This window comes from Rhinolophus sinicus, linkage group LG15 (genome assembly GCF_036562045.2).
Source record: "Rhinolophus sinicus isolate RSC01 linkage group LG15, ASM3656204v1, whole genome shotgun sequence".
NCBI classification, from domain to species: Eukaryota; Metazoa; Chordata; class Mammalia; order Chiroptera; family Rhinolophidae; genus Rhinolophus; species Rhinolophus sinicus.
In genome coordinates, this window is record NC_133764.1 from 37,689,729 (window position 1) to 37,705,976 (window position 16,248).

The following is a 16,248-nucleotide window of genomic DNA, read 5'->3' on the forward strand; positions in this document are numbered from 1 at the left end:
GTGCTGGAGCAAGGGGAGGGGAAAGAGAGTGAGTGGGAACTTGCAATATTACGCCAGAGGGACTGGCTTTCGGGGGCTCCATGGGCCGTCTTGGGGTCTGGCTAATGCATTTGTTCAGAACACCGTTCATGATAAGCCGTGTGCTGTGTGCACATCCTGGCTCCTGTGTCTTAGCTGATGGTGCTTCCAGCTGCTGGAATTCGTAATATAAATGGCATACAGGTAACATGGTCTCAGATGCTGCCTTTGTCCCAGGGAGCTTGGCGGAAGGAACTAGAACATGTAATGAGCAGCAGCGGCCCCTCCACCCCGCCCCCAAAGCTGGAGGAACGTGAACACAGCGCCTCCACTGAGGAGCAGAACATGGGCGGTCCGTGTGGGAATTTAAAGACGCAGCTCATGTATCCCCAGGAGTTTTCTTTCATCTCCTTCCCGAGAATCCTAAACACCCGAAGGCAGTTGAGCCAAGTAGCCACAGGGTGGCAGTGTGGACTTATATGCCTGAGCGTGTTCAGTAGCTCAACTGCCCTAACTTAGATGCTTCTGGAAGCTGGGGGGCAGCCCCACTCAGGCTGAGAGTTGGGGCAAGAGCCAGGAGGGTTCTGCTGTAATTTATTCGACCCATGTGCTGAGCTGAGCACGTGTCTGCATTTCTCTACAGATTGGGCAGCTCGCTGTGTGTGGAGGCTTCAGGGTGCTTATTTGCTGGGCTGGGAACACGCTGATAAAAAGTTAATTTCTATTTGCTGTTGCTCAGTAATTGGATGAACATGAAAGCAATTAAATATTAAAACATACAAACAAATAACTGAGTCACTGTAATTAGCCAAAGTTTGATCACTGTCATATTTATTTAAGAAGAGGTGAGATGCCTCAGCAGGTGACATTTTAAATACCCTGGGCCTCTCTGGTGGTGTCTTTGGAGAATGCTGAATAATGTACGGAGAATTTAATTAAACCCTGTTGTAAATCAGCTCTGATGACAGCGAAATGACAGCCACATGTTGAAACGAGAATTAGTCCACAGCAAGGGGTATTAATTAACTCCTTTTCTGAAGGCCTTTGGCACTAAGTGGCATTAAAAAAAAAAAAAAGAAAGAAAGAAAGAAAAGAAAAGAAACAGCAGCAGCCAGTGCTATGACATGGGGAGGGGATGGTGCCTGTTACTATTTCTCTAATCATCATTATTACTTATGGCTGGAATTTCTTCAATGGCCAAGTGCAGCTAATAATTACACCACTGGACAATGAGAGTAAACAATGTTTCCCCAGGAGCCATGAGATCCAGGTAGAAAGTAGCAGTGTCCAGGATGCCAGAGAACAAGAGTCCCTTTGGAAAACACGGGCATTTTTATAAGCAGTGGATTACTCTCCAGCTGTAACTCGGGGAGAATGTACATAGAGGTGTTAGAGGGACGTCACAGACCTCGGAGCTGGGAGAGCCCCACAAACCATCGAGCCTGATCCTGCGCCCCTGTCAGAAGAGGAACCAGAGGCTCAGGGAGGTCTGAGGATTTGCCAAGGTCACGGGCTTCCTGGGCCAGAGTCAGGGTGCAGCCTAACCCCGAACCCGGCTGCCTCCCCTCCCTGCAGTTGTGAAATGTAAACCACAGAGGATGGAGAAGAATGTGGAGTGGAAAGATGCTGCTGTGGAAGGCTGGGTGACAGAACTGTGTGTCTGTCCCCTCAGGGACAGAGCCCCAGAAAGCAGTTTCCAGGCTCTCAGCCTCACATAGAAAGGTGCTGGCTCAGGTAGTAAATGGCCATCAACTGTGATTGGATGGCCATCAGCTGTGGCTAGTTGGCCGTCAGCTGTAACCAGTGAGCCATTGGCCACTAATATAACTGCCATGGCTACGCTAGCAGGAAAATAGGGGCCTAGCAAGAAGATGGTGGCTGAGCTAGCAAGAGCGGATTGCAGAGAGGCGGATGCCGTCAGCGAGAATATAGTGATATGACTCTGCTACTTATGGCTCCGTGGGTGTTTCTTTTTGGCCTCACCATGTCCTGCGTTCTTATGTGGGGAGCAGGAGCTGAGACCCCGCATGACACCCCGCATGACAAATGGCGCAGCGAGCAGGGTACGGTGCCGGCCAAAGCTCTCCGAAGGGCGGTGGAGCAGTTTGTGCGTATGAACACTCAGTCTCTGGAAGACCAGGAGGAGCAGCTGCCGGAGAGCTGGACCCCCGTGGAGGGGTGGGAGGACGTGGATGGTTCCCTGACCAGCATAGGCTGGAGAAAGCGAAGGTCGTTGCAGCCCTGTGGGCCGGGGAAGTTCCTGCTCAGGCAGCCCGGATGCAGGACTTATAGTCCCAGGAGATAACACTGGCTGAGTCCTCCGTGGGAGATGCGGGTGAGGTCAAGGTTGTCCCTCACCCCCAGGACAGCCCTGCCGAATGACTATGGACTATGGGGAATTGCCTTCCATCCCTAATTTAATGGACCGCTTGACTGTTTGTTTGGAACTTACCACCATGTAGTGGAACTGGCAGATGTTTGCTTTTGTGTCTTGACTGGTTGCCATCGAGAATATGTAAGCACCTTGACTGTGAGTCGCTATTGTTCCAGCAGGGTACCCTGAGAGGCCCAGAGAGAGTGGCAGTGCCCTGGGAACCCTGGCTGAGCCCAGGAAGTCTGGCTGTGCCCAGAAGTACTGGTGGTGCCCTGAGAAACCCTGGCTGTGTCCGGGAAGTCTGGCTGTGCCCAGAGAGAGTGGCGGTGCCCTGAGAGCCCTGGCTGAGCCCAGGAAGTCTGGCTGTGCCCAGAAGTACTGGTGGTGCCCTGAGAAACCCTGGCTGTGTCCGGGAAGACTGGTGGTACCCTAAGAAGCCCAGGAAGTCTGGCTGTGCCCAGAAGTACTGGTGGTGCCCTGAGAAACCCTGGCTGTGCCCAGAGAGCCTGGCTGTGTCCAGGATATTGCATTCACCTCCAGGCTCCTCGCACAGGGCCCCTCGCGGAAGACATTTGTCGCGTAGATTGTGAGGCGAGAGCCTGTAGGGGTGGTGTGGGGGCAGAGCCCTAGAAAGCAGTTTCCAGGCTCTCAGCCTCACATAGACAGGTGCTGGCTCAGGTAGTAAATGGCTATGAACTGTGATTGCATGGCCATCAGCTGTGGCTAGTTGGCCGTCAGCTGTAACCAGTGAGCCATTGGCCACTAATATAACTGCTGTGGCTACGCTAGCAGGAAAATGGGGGCCTAGCAAGAAGATGGTGGCTGAGCCTGCAAACGGCGCAGTGAGGGTTGCGAATTGTGTGGCTCCTGCTTCCTGTTTCTCCAACCCAGCTGCCAGTGAGAATATAGTGGTATGACTCTGCTACCTATGGCTTTGTGGGTGTTCCTTTTTGGCCTCACCATGTCCTGCGTTCTTATGTGGGGAGCGGGACCAGAGACTCTGCATGACACCCTGCACGACAAATGGTGCAGCGAGCAGGGTACGGTGCCGGCCGAAGCTCTCCGAAGAATGGCGGAGCAGTTTGTGTGTGTGAACAATCAGTCTCAGGAAGACCAGGAGGAGCAGCTGCCGGAGAGCTGGACCCCCGTGGAGGGGTGGAAAGATGTGGACGGTTCCCCAACCAGTACAGGCCAGAGAAAGCAAAGGTCGTTGCGGCTCTGTGGACTGGGAAGTGCTTACTGAGGCAGCCGGATGTGGGACTTGTCCCAGGAGGAAAGGCTTGCTGAGTCCTCCGTGGGAGATGCGGGTGAGGTCAAGGTCATCCCTCACCCCCAGGACAACCCTGGCGAATGACTATGGACTATGGGGAATTGCCTTCCATCCCTAATTTAATGGACCGCTTGACTGTTTGTTTGGGAACATACCACCATGTAGTGGAACTGGGGGATATTTGCTTTTGTGTCTTGACCAGCCACCACTGAGAATAAGCACCTTGATTGTGAGTCGCTATTGTTCCAGCATGGTGCCCAGAGAGAGTGGCAGTGCCCTGAGAACCCTGGCTGTGTCCAGGAAGTGTGGCTGTGCCCAGAGAGAGTGGCAGTGCCCTGAGAACCCTGGCTGAGTCCAGGAAGTCAGGCTGTGCCCAGAGAGAGTGGCATGGCAGTACCCTGGGAGCCCTGGCTGAGTCCAGGAAGTCTGGCTGTGCCCAGAAGTACTGGTGGTGCCCTGAGAAACCCTGGCTGTGTCCGGGAAGACTGGTGGTACCCTAAGAAGCCCAGTAAGTCTGGCTGTGCCCAGAAGGACTGGTGGTGCCCTGAGAAACCCTGGCTGTGCCCAGAGAGCCTGGCTGTGTCCAGGATATTGCATTCACCTCCAGGCTCCTCGCACAGGGCCCCTTGCGGAAGATGCTTGTCGCGTAGATTGTGAGGCGAGAGCCTGTAGGGGTGGAGGGTGGGGACAGAGCCCCAGAAAGCAGTTTCCAGGCTCTTGGCCTCACATAGATATGCACACCTGTCACGCTGTTCTTACCTGTGACCTCGTTCTGGCAATGATGCTTGGCCAGTAATCCACTTAAGCAATTAAGTGTGCTTAGTTGATCACCACCTGGGTAGAGGGCACTGTGCACCAAACCACATTCTACGAGACACACTTTGTATTTCACTTAAATGATCAGGGCGCACGTGTGTAGAAGGGATGCAGCAACATGTCTAAAGCCTGCTGAGAAGGGCAGCTAAGGAGGGACCAGATCTCACCCACCTAGAGTGATCTGGGTGGCTTCCTGGAGGAAGGAGGTTGGGCCTCGAAGCCTTGGAGGATAACCGGGATTGGAGGAGACGCGGGGAGGGGCCTGAGCTTGTGCAGTGGGAGGGGCGCTAGTGGAGATCTCAGGGACGGGCAGAGAAAAGGTGTCGGGGGCATGGAAGCTGGAGGAGCCCCAGCCTCTGCCCGCCTCCCTGGGAGAGAAGTGGTGAGGACTCCCAGGCAGTCGCTGGGGGGCTTGCCAGGAAGAGGGGGACCAACATTCTGGACGGTTTCCCCCCTATGGGGCGGGGTGTGAATCTGCTAGTGGAGGCCGAGGGTGGGAGAGGCTCTCAGCTGCTGCAGCTGAGAATGCTTCTGTGGGCTCTCTCCATCTGTCCTCCCTCAGTCCTCCTGGTAGGAGGCCCGGGGTGTGGGGCTGACTTTGGCATCTAGGAATCCGCCTGGGTTTTCAGAAGACACTTATATTAATTTTTGCTGCAAAAGATGCATTAGAACTGATGGTCCAGCTAGGTCTTATTTTTGGGGAAACACGGTAGTTCCTTCCCGTTTCTGTTTCCATAAGTTTTCCTGTAACAAGTGTTGAGGTGTAGGGGTGCATGTGCAACTGCGGAGTGGTCAACGCTGGGAGCAGGAGGGGAGCCACACGAGCTGCCTTGTGCTGGAGGAAAGGGGCACAGGGAGGACCCTGCAGGGGTGGTGGCCCGGGGAGCGGTGCCCCTTTGCGCCTGGCGGGGCTGGATCTTCAGCCTCCTCGCCAGTGACTTGCAGACCCCATCGTGGCTCAAAGAAGAAGTGGCCCAGATGAGTCCACTGGCGATCATTCCCGGGATGGGAATGCAAGCCCAGTACTGGCCGCGGAGAAGAAACCGGTGGCTGGTAACTGCCAGGCGTCGGCTTGCAAGGCTGAAACCTAGTGCGGGATATTGGGGAGGAGGGAGATCAGGAGAGAGCAATCTGGATCTTTCTTGCCCTGCCTTGCCTAGCAGGATTCACGTGTAGCCTCTACACCTTCTGTCTGGCTGCCACCAACACCTGTGAGCCGGGCCCCTCCCCACCCTCCCCAGCTGGGCCATCTGAAGCAGGCCCCGCCCACCAGCTCTGGGGCGCAATGAGGCCTCCAACAAGCCCATGTCCACGCTCTCTGATGGCATTAGCACCCTCCTTCCTGAGCTGACTGCCCACCAGGAATGCAGCCCTAGCCTTCCCAGGCCTGTGCGATGCCAGCTCCTCCTTCTCTGGCTGTCCTGTTCCCTTCCTGCCTTTTGCTCAGCCTGGCTTGCGGTTCTGGAGTCCCTGATGAAATGGAGACAGCCAACCAGTTTCAAGGCGGAGGAGGTTGGCTGGGTCCAGAGTGTGTCCAGAAGCTCCCAGGACTGACCAGGGCTCAGCTGTCAGGGAGAATCAGCTGTGGGTCCTCCACCCGCTCCCCGGGGTGTGCTTCTAGAGAGGGGGCCCAAGCACCTGCCATTTTTAAAGATCCGCAGTTGATTCTGTGATGGAGGGGGCAGGGCTGAGAACCCCGGGAAGGCTCTGGAAAGAGTTGGCTAGTTCACAAACGGGGAGATTTCTCTGGACCCCGCCCTGCAGGAGTAGTTTGGGGAACACAGATTTCAGACTCAAATGGATCTGGGCTTGAGTGTTGGCTCTCCCCTAACTGGTGATGTCACTTCAGACTAGTGACTTCACCTCCAGGGCCTCAGAGTTTTATCAGTAAAACGGAAATAATTCGTCAAGTACCAGAGCCCGCCTGAGCCAGCTCGATGAAGCGTAGGAGGGTGTCGCTTGTGAGGATGGGAAGCGCCCTGGAGCCTCGGGCAGCACCCCAGTTCTGCAGATCACTGACCTCTGGTCTCCTCGTCTCTCTGCGGGTGACCGTCCTCTGCCTCTTGAGGTAAATGCATGGACCTCTGTGGTGTCAAGTCTCAGTTCCCAGGTTGGGGCCCTGTTTGGCCATTTGGCATTCTGTCTGTCGGTTCCCAGGGCCTCACCTGTACCCAGGGTTGCAAGGGCCATGCCACTCTCCTGAATGTCGGAGACACACTAGGAGTAGGACCACATCTTCCTGGTTTCATAAAAAGCAGATGCCTGTGTTTGCAGAACAGACAGGATGGGAGAGGGTTGGGCCTCTCCTCTGCCCTCTCTCCTGGTGCCTGCACACACTGCACCCCAGGGCGGGGCATCTGCTGCTCTGATTGGAAGCAAGAAGGTCTCTTCCCAAGGCTCGGGGCTTTGCAGACCTTTCTTTAAACAAACAGGAGAATTTATTTGTCGGTCAAACTGCACGGAGGCCAAAGGGCTGGTGACCCCTTTTAGTTTGGAGTGAAGGGGTCACTAGGTTATTTGCTCTTGAGCTGGATAATCGGGCAGCGGGGCGACTGGCTCATGGTAGACCTCAGTCAGCTCTGCCAGTTCTGCTCACGTCATCGAGACGGAGTAGACAGCCCGTGACCAGCTGCTAAGTGGCACCTGGCGCCACTAAGGTGGCCTCCACCTGTTCCCTCCCAACACACCGCTCAGCTTACGTCTCTCTTTTAAGTCCCACCCCCTTGCCTCTGCTTGACAACCCCACCCCCATCTTTTCACCTAAGCTGTTACCTGTCCTGGGCCCTCAGTGAGTACTGCTCAGCCCAGTGGGTGACCCACAAGGGTGTTGGCACAAGGAGGTGCCCCTCCTCTCCTGCTCAGCGCCCAGTGGATGGCGCAAACCTCCATGGCAGGAAACGCCAGGGAAGGTGGGAGGCGATGCTGGAGGACGTCAGGCCTCGTGTCCAAACAAAGGGCTTGAACTTGCCGTCAACCTTTGTTTACGTCAGGAAAAAAAGGCTGTGGGGTTGTAGAGAAAGTCCAAACAGTACAACTGTGAATAAGTCATTTTGAAAATAACCCGAGTACAACCAATAGTCATTATTCGACTTTGCATGCGCCCCGACTAGACCATCGGCCACATTTGTTGACGACAATTAATGTTATACTGCTGTTACAAACAGGTATTTTCATGAGGTCAATCTGATCGACTATTTTTTTTTTCACTCGGGGTTATTGGGGCATCATCTACTTACAGTAAAATTTGCCCTTGTTCGTGGACAGCCCTGTGAGTTTTGATGAATGCACACAGTCTGCAGCCAGCACCGCCATCAAGGTGTGTCACAGTTCCCTCCCACCAGAACATTCCCTCGGGTTTCTTTGTAGTTAAAACTCCCCCTGCCCTTGGTCCCTGGAAACTAGTTATCTGTTTCCCTGTAGTTTTGCCTTTTCCAGAGTGTCCTACATACAGTATATAGGAATCACAGGTGCATGGCCGTCTGAGTCTGGCTTCTTTCACATAGCATGGGCATTTGAGCATCATGTGTGTGGTGTGTATCCGCAAGTTGGTACTTTTTATTGCTGAATAGCGTTCAGCTGTACACATGCACCACTGTCTCTTCTATCCTTTATCAGTTGAAGGACTTTTGGGGAAGTTTCCAGTTTTTGATGATGCTGAGTAAGATTGCTATAAACACTCACATGTAGGTTTTTGTGGGAACAAAAACATGTTTCCAGTATGGATTGCTGCATCATACAGTAAATGTATGCTTATCTTTATAAGAAACTTCCAAAACTGTCTTCCAACGTAGCTGCATGGTTTTGCATTCCCACCAGCAGTGCGTGAGAGGTCCACATCCTCGTCAACACTTGCTATTGTCAGATTTAAAAAATTGTAGCCATTCTGTGTTGTGGTGTCTCATTGAGGTTTTCGCTTGCGTCTCCCTAATAACTAGTGATGTTGAACATCTTTATGTGTGTTGATTAGCCATTTGTGTATCTTCTCTAGTGACGTGTGACATGTCTTTTCAAATCTTTTGCCCCCTTTAAAAATTGAGTTGTATGTTTTCAGATTTTTATGTTTTGAAAGTTCTTTAAATATCCTGGACTTGAGTCCTTGAACAGATGTGGGTTTTGCAGATATTTGTTCCTGGGCTGGGGCTTGTCCGTTTGTTTTCTGAACAATGTCTTTCAAAGAATGGAAGTTTTTAGTTCTGAAGAATTCCAGTCTATCATTTTTTTCTTTTATGGATTGTGGGTTTTGTTTTGTATCTAAGAACTCTTCCCCTAATCCCAGGATCCTATGTCTTCTTCTAGAAGTTTTAGGTTTTACATGTAGGTCTCTGTTCCATTGTGAGTTGATTTTTAAATACTGTGCAAGATATAGGTTGAGAGTCATCCTTTTTGCACGCAGATATTCAGCACCATTTCTTGAAAAGACTGTCCTTTCCCACTGAAATGCCTTTATGGAAAAGAAATTGAGCACTCTTCATTAGTTTTGAACATTTTGGCTTAATGCTTAATGTGATTTGAAGATCAACGTCTATATTGTTTATTCCAAAACTTTTTCATGGTGATCACAGGTGGAACTGACACCTCACAGTGACATGTAGTTGCAACCAGAAGAAGCGAGTTGTGGCTGCAGCTACTGAACCAAGATACTTCTTTTTCAATCCCATCTGACAATTGAGTAAAGGTTTTTTTTTCTTTTGAATTGAAATTTGGTGATTTCATTTTCACCTTTCCTTATGTCAGTTGTTTTTGCAATCTTGGGAAGTGCTGTACATTTCATATCTTTAATAAATGAGTTCAACACCCACAAAACTCTTCACATGAGATATTTTGTAAAAACTTGTTAGGAAATTGCTTCCAGGTCATATACACAAGTTTGAGATATTTTTTAAACAGGTGATGTATTGTTTTGGGTAATAATGATGCCAGCCTGACTCCACTGAGGATTTTCCACCTTTCTCTCAGGACACAGAACATGGTACAAGAACGTGGCACATGGGTAAGGTTCAGTGCTAACGCCAGGGCACTAGGAAATACCAGTGACACCGATGTGCTTTGTACAATGTGACTTACCCCACACCTGCAGTGTTTGAATTTTCAATTCAATTCTTTTCTCCTTCTAATCTGTTAAAAAATGTTGAGGGCAGGTGGCATGTTATGACTCTGCATTTGGAGGTTGGGGGTCTGAGGTTCTCCAGTGGTGTCCACCAGGTTCCCTACTGCGTCCTGCCATGGTTGGCACATTCCTGGCATTCCTTCGTCAGAGAGATTGTGTGTTCCTGGGGCTCTTCCTTCTTTGAGTCCTGCTCTGTTCCTCTGTCCCAGAGCTCTCTATGAGCATGAGCAAGGCTGCATTTGACCATGGATCTGAATGAATCAGACAGAACCAAAGGCACAGTGCTGTTCTCTCATCTGGCAAGCACCCGAGAGCTTTCGGCACTCCTGGGGTGGCGCTGAGGACACCAGCCTGGGGGTCCCTGTGGACAGCTGCACTGAGAGCCATGCCCTCTTGTCCTGGGTGTCCGGGATGTGGAGATGGGGCTCCTCAGTGAGACTACCTGTGGGGGTCAGAGTGTTTGGTCTGCACACCCTCTCAGGTTTCCTGTGGGCCACCTGAATTTGGGGTTCCCATGCTTTTGCAGACATCTTCTCACAGCCCTTTATTGTCTGAGTTTGCGTGGAAGCCACTAGGATTCACAACAGCAGTAAGTGCAAACTTGCTTTTCTCTGTTGTTCCTCCCAACCGCCCACCCCCGTACAGCACCTTAGTTCTCAGAAAGGTGCCCCGGAAATCTCCCTGTTCTTTGGCTTTCATGAGTTCTGTGAACCCATCAAGCACTTGAGTGGGGACTTTTAAGAGCTCTCCAGGCTGAACATCTCAGGCGCCCTGGAGAGAGGCGCTCGGCAAGGATTTCCCCGCTCCTCTCTCCTGAGTGGGATTAAGCAGGAAATGAAGAGAACCCTGTCCCCCATTTCTGGATCCATTTTGGAGCTAGGACTTGCTTTGGAGAAGGCAGCCTCTCAGCCTCTCTGTGATGTTTGACAGTTATCCTCTCGCTCTCCTATTGTCTGTCTTCGCAGTGAAAATATTCTGTCTATTGAAATTCTTCTGCTTCTTATATCATCAACACTGGAATCGATAATATAGACATCCGTGGGCGTGAGGTCAGACGCTCCGTTCTGAAATCAGGGCCTCAGTACTTTCCTATGTGAAAGGAACCAGTAATCAAAACGACCTCAGTGGGTTGACGCACACGTCTCAGTGTGTCGGGGCTGCTCTAACACCGCAGACCGGGCGGCTGACACAACAGACATTGATGCTCACAGTGCTGGAGGCCGGAAGTCCCCGATCAAGCTGCAGGCAGATTCGGGGTGTGGTGAGGGCCTTCCCAGGTCCTAGGCGGCTTCTTCTCACTGTCCTCGCAGGTGGAAGAAACAAGGGAGCTCTCGGGGTTCCCTTCTACGATATAAGGGTGCTAATCCCATTCCTGACGGCTGTGCCCTCGTGACCCACTCTCCTCCCCAAGGCCCCACCTCCTAATGCCATCTCACTGGGGGGTAGGATTCAACCTGTGAATTTTGGGAGACACATATTCAGTCTATAGCTCACATAGAGGGCTTAGCCAGGTGGGGACCCATGATTTGGGCGCAGGGAATGGAGCTGCTCCAGCCAGACCATGGAGCTGAGGTGGTGTTGTGGATTGTTGGGGGAGAGAGAGAGAAAGAGGGAGCCCTGCACACTTAGCATGTCCTCCTGTGTGTCTGATGCAGCCGCTGTTAAAAATAGAACTCTACTTTGCAAAGAGAGTCTCAAATGACACCCACCAAGTGCCCATTAACTCATCAAAGTGGTGATTCCAAATTGATTATTTCGAGTGTAAGACATAATAACATGTTCATCATGGAAAATAATTAGCGGTGAGTGGGGCCTGGGACGGCCTGCTGCCTGCCTTGCTGGCTCCTCCACACTGCAGCTGAGGGGTGGGGACAGGGTGGGCTCAGAGGGTGAGCTGCTGGCTTTCACAGGGGAACCGTCCTTGTCCTGTGACCCAGCCTTCCTCAGCCCCACTGGCCCAGCCAGGCCCTCTCCCAGCACGGTGGGCGCTCCCCAGCCCGGCCCCTCTCCAGCTGCGTTGCAGGCGGGCCTCTGGTTGCTGGGCTCCACCAAGTGGGCAGTAATTGGCTGGGCTGCAGCAGGGAGCCTGGGCTTCTGATGACATGCATTTCTCACTCGCTGAGCACGGGCAGTAGCCTACGCACCTTCACACCGTTTCCTTGGAAACCAAATTGCTCTGGCAGCATACTGCAGGGACACACACACACACACACACACACACACACACACACACACACGCGCGCCCCGCCAGAAACAAGTGCCACAGGGAGCTGTCATCGCGCTCCCTCCACCCCTTCCCCACAGCCCCCCACTTGTGACCCCCCCAGGCTCAGACCCCACAAAGGGGTGGTTGGAAATGCCCACCCTTGGGAAGGGAGATGAGCGGTCTCCTCCTAGAAGCGTGGCGTCTGCTGAGGTAGCAGATTGAGCAGGATGTTTACGAGCACTTGGAGGGGAAAATGGCTCCTGACGCTGAGGAGAGCAGGCAGCTCACGGAATGGGCTGGGTCTGGAAGCACCCCAGCTTCTCTGGGGGGGTTTGGTCTAGAGCCTCATCCTGTGGGGGGGGGCAGGGAGACCTGCATGGGAGGGGCCCCACAGCTCTCCCACCACCTGCCCACCCCCTTTCTCCTTTCCCCAAGCCCCTCTGCATTTCATGTTTCAGGCAGAAAGCTTGTTGGTAGCAGGAAATACTTGAGGAGAGCCTGTCCTCACCCTGGTGGGGAGTGAGAACCACATGGAACATGGGGGCTGTGTGTGGCCCCCAGATTCCCCTCCCCTGCTCTCAGCTGAGTCTTTCTCCTGGACTTGCCTTCAGCTGGAGGGCATCTGCCCCCATAATCCCTCAGCCTGGCCTTCCCGGCACAGCCTGTGTCCCCACCTGCCCAGGGGCGGGGTGCAGGCCAGCTTGCCTCAACTGGGGCAACGCTGAGGGGCCAGCGTGCTCCAGAGCTCCCAGCAGGGCTGGCTGCAGTCCCAGCAGCTGCAGATCTCTACGACCCCCTGCCCACAAAGCGCCACTGCCCAAGGACCCCAGCAGCGACCCCAGAGGTGACTCCAGCGGTGACCTCCGTGGTGAAAGTGTGTAGGCAGGTGACTTTTGAGTGCCTTCTTCCTTCATCACTTCTTCCAAAATACTTTGAACACCTACTATGCGCCAAGCGCTATCACCTGTTCTGGTGGAGAAGCTGTGTTGGTTGGCGGAGACAGGAAAGAAATCAACAGTAAGAAAAGTACCCGACACAGAGACACGCTCTGTGCAGAGTTAAAATAGGATGACACGCTAGAAACTGGCAAGGGCAACAGGAGGTCAAGGAGGGCCTCTCGGAGGAGGTGACATTTAAACTGAAATTTGAGTAACAAGAAGGAGCCAGCCTGTGAAGGACTTTGCAGGCAGAGGGAGCAGTCAATGCCAAGACCCTTGAGGTGGGGAGAAGCTTGGTGCGTTCAAAGGACAAAAAGGGGGCTCTGGGGTGGAGCAGGTGGGGGAGGGGAGAGTGGCCGGAGAGGAGCCAGAAGGAGAGGAGGTGGGACCAGGTCTTGCAGGACGGCTTCTTGGGTTTCCTCCCAATTGCCATAGGGAGGCAGGATGGGGCTCAGTGACTCCATGTGATCCTACTTTCTCTCCCTGTGGATTTGCCCAGTCTGGGTCCCTCATGTAAGTGGGATCCTATAGTAGTTGTCCTTTTGTGTCTGGCTTCTTCACACAGCCTCATGTCCTCGGGGTCCATCCATGTTGTAGCAGGTGTCAGAATTCCTTCCTCTTGAGGGCTGAACTATTTTCCATTGTCTGGATGGGCCACGTTTTGTTTATCCATTTATACATTGATAGACGTTTGGGTTGGGTCCACTTCCGGGCTGTTGTGAATAAGACTGAGATGAACATGGGTACACCATAGAGGGGTTCTGAGCGGGGCAGTGACGGGGTGTATTTGTGTTTCAGACAGAGCTCTCTGGGGAAGGTGAATTGGCGGTAGAATAAGCGGTCAGGAGGCCAGTGATGAGTAGGTGGGGGGGTAGCCATGGACAGGGCATTTCCTGCTCCCCTCTCTGGCTGGACCCATCAGAGTCTATCTCAGGTCCAAGAGGATATAAACACCATGCAGGTAGGATTCTTGTATATTTCATTCCCTGGGTGCCTCCAGCCCATGTACATGGTACATAGTAGGTCCTCGGTAAACTAGCAGGGAACCGACAGGGATGCTTCCGTGATCCCTCTTTCTCTCTCAGACCCCTCTATCCTGGCTCATCTCTTAATTCCATTGAAACACAATCCCTATCAACTGGAAATGAGAGTGAACTTGGGCGGTGGCAGATTGTGTCTCTAGAACTTCATGTACAGAAAATAAAGTTGCTCCTGGACCAGCCGTGCGTGAGCCCAGCCTTGGGTTTCAGGGGCCTGCCATGGGTGCCACGGCTGCCGAAGATCCTGGCTGACGGAGATGACATTTGACAAACAGGGAGCGAGTGCCTTTCCCCTCTCTGCTCCTTTTTCAGATACCCGGCGTTCTTTATGGCCTTGCTCAGGTAGATCATTCCTTGCCATAAATTTTGTTATCTTCAGTGCTTTTCCAATTATGGATAACAACAGAAAAGCAGTCATTGGTTTCTAAAAGGTCATCAAGATAGAGAGCCCGTTTGGGAAGGGAATGACTTATGTAGTTGGCTTGTATAAATCTGGAGAAGTTTTATGCACAAGTCGGACAAGAAATGTAAGTGAGATTCATAAAATATATAAAGATTTATGGTGTCTTGGCTGATGAAAATTGCCTCTCCTTTTGCCGTCTGTGTGGGAATTATTTGTTCTTTCCAAGTGTTTTACATACGGCTCATGAGCCGACAAGTCTCCACGAAGCCCCCACGAGGGGCTGGTGGCATTCTGAGGGCACAGCAACAATCCACTGTGGCATCTTTGAACAGCAGGCTGGAGAGCTGAGAAACTGGCTCCTTCTGAGTGTTGAAATGCTCAAATCCCTCCACACAGCTGAGGATAGAGAAAACGCAGCACTCGGGGGACGGCTGACCCCCACCAGCTGGTCTGAGCGCTGGGGGCGGGACACGTGGGCCTGGCTGCTTCGCATTTCTGGGGGGGTGGGGGGTCCAGACCACCTGGGTTAGACCCAGTGCCGATTCTCAGTCTCCGCCCCAGAAAGCCGAACTTGACTAGTTGAGGTGGGATCCGGGAACCTGCGTCTTGAGCGAGGGGCTCAGGTGTTTCATTTGTATGCTAAGGTTTGAGAGTGACCCGTGTAGCATTTCGCCTTCCTTTTCGTGGACGGGGGTGAAGGTGCAGGAAGTCTCCTCCGCCTTCTAGGGACTGAGAATATTACGGAGGAGAGAAGGCCCAGGACCTGCGAAGCCGACATGAAGAGCTTCTTCGTGGAAGCTGCCAGCATGCAGGCTGACTGGGACGTGTCATTTCCCCTGGAAGACCCTCAGTGACTCAGCCCGAGGGTCTCCCGTGCGTTGCAGCTCTGCCCACCCCAGGTGTGGCACAATGGGGACCCTTGCTAGCATCTTCTTTGTGATGATGTACAGGAAAGAGTCCGACAGCTGGCTCTTGGGGGGGAAAAAACCCGATGTTTGCCAGTCCCTCTGGTGCAAACACTCCTATCATGGTCAGTTTCGAGCTCACGAACAGGACGGCGCCGATTGTGGAGTTGGGAACAGGTGTGCAGGTTTGGCTCTCACAAGCCAGTCTGAGGTAGCTTCAGTACAGCATGTGTCCGTGTCCCAGGAAACGACCTGGATGTAGGCTCAGAGAAGAGGGTCTGGAAGATACTGGAGGGCTGGGCAGACGAAGGGTCATGTCCAGGAGGCCAGCCAGGGGGCTCCCCACACACCCAGGGAGGAAGGAGAACCGAGGACGGGCAAATGGCACTGGAGCTCATGGTTTATGCTGCCTGTCCCCCGCCCCGGGGCACAGGAGGGTGACTGAGCCCTGCCACCTAACCTCAGCCATGCTGCTGGTTGTCACCAGATGACAGCCAGGGACCTCTTGTGCTTGGGGCCCCTAGAGGCAGGGAGAGGCCAGGGATTTCCTTTGTGATCAGGGCTTATGCCTCCCACTCGGCCTGGGGCAGAGGTCAAAACGAAGTTCAAGCCCTCAGCCTTGCATGTGAGACCTCCCTTTCCACCACCGGCCTCCCTCTTCTGCCCCACACTCTGGTGAAGGGACCGGACCCAGTGAGACCAGTGTCTTTCTACCTCCTGGATCTCGCTTGAGCTGTGCCTTCCACTCGCAATATTCTCTCCTCCTCCTGCTTTTTGGATTGTGGAAATCCTAGACTTTCCTAACGGGCCTCTGCAAATACCACCACTTGGTGAGAACCTTCCCGGCTCCCCTCCACCAGGGAGCGCCCCTCCCTTCTTGACCCCAAGACACAGTGTGTCTTTCCAACAGCATTGATGACAACTGCCCAGCGTGGTCAAGTGGCCTTTCCAGGGACATTGACGATGTTTCCCTCCACAGTGGCTGTTTATTGGGCTTTAAGATTCCAGGCTAGGCAGCTCACCCATCTGTGTGGCCGCCACAGCACTTGGCCCTGCAGCCTGGGACCTTGCTAAGGTCTTATTTTACTTTGAAAGACCAAAAACAAGTTGTCACCAGTAGCAGTGACTGCTAGCGCGCTGGGATGCTGGTTGGGCCGGGCGTGTCCTATTT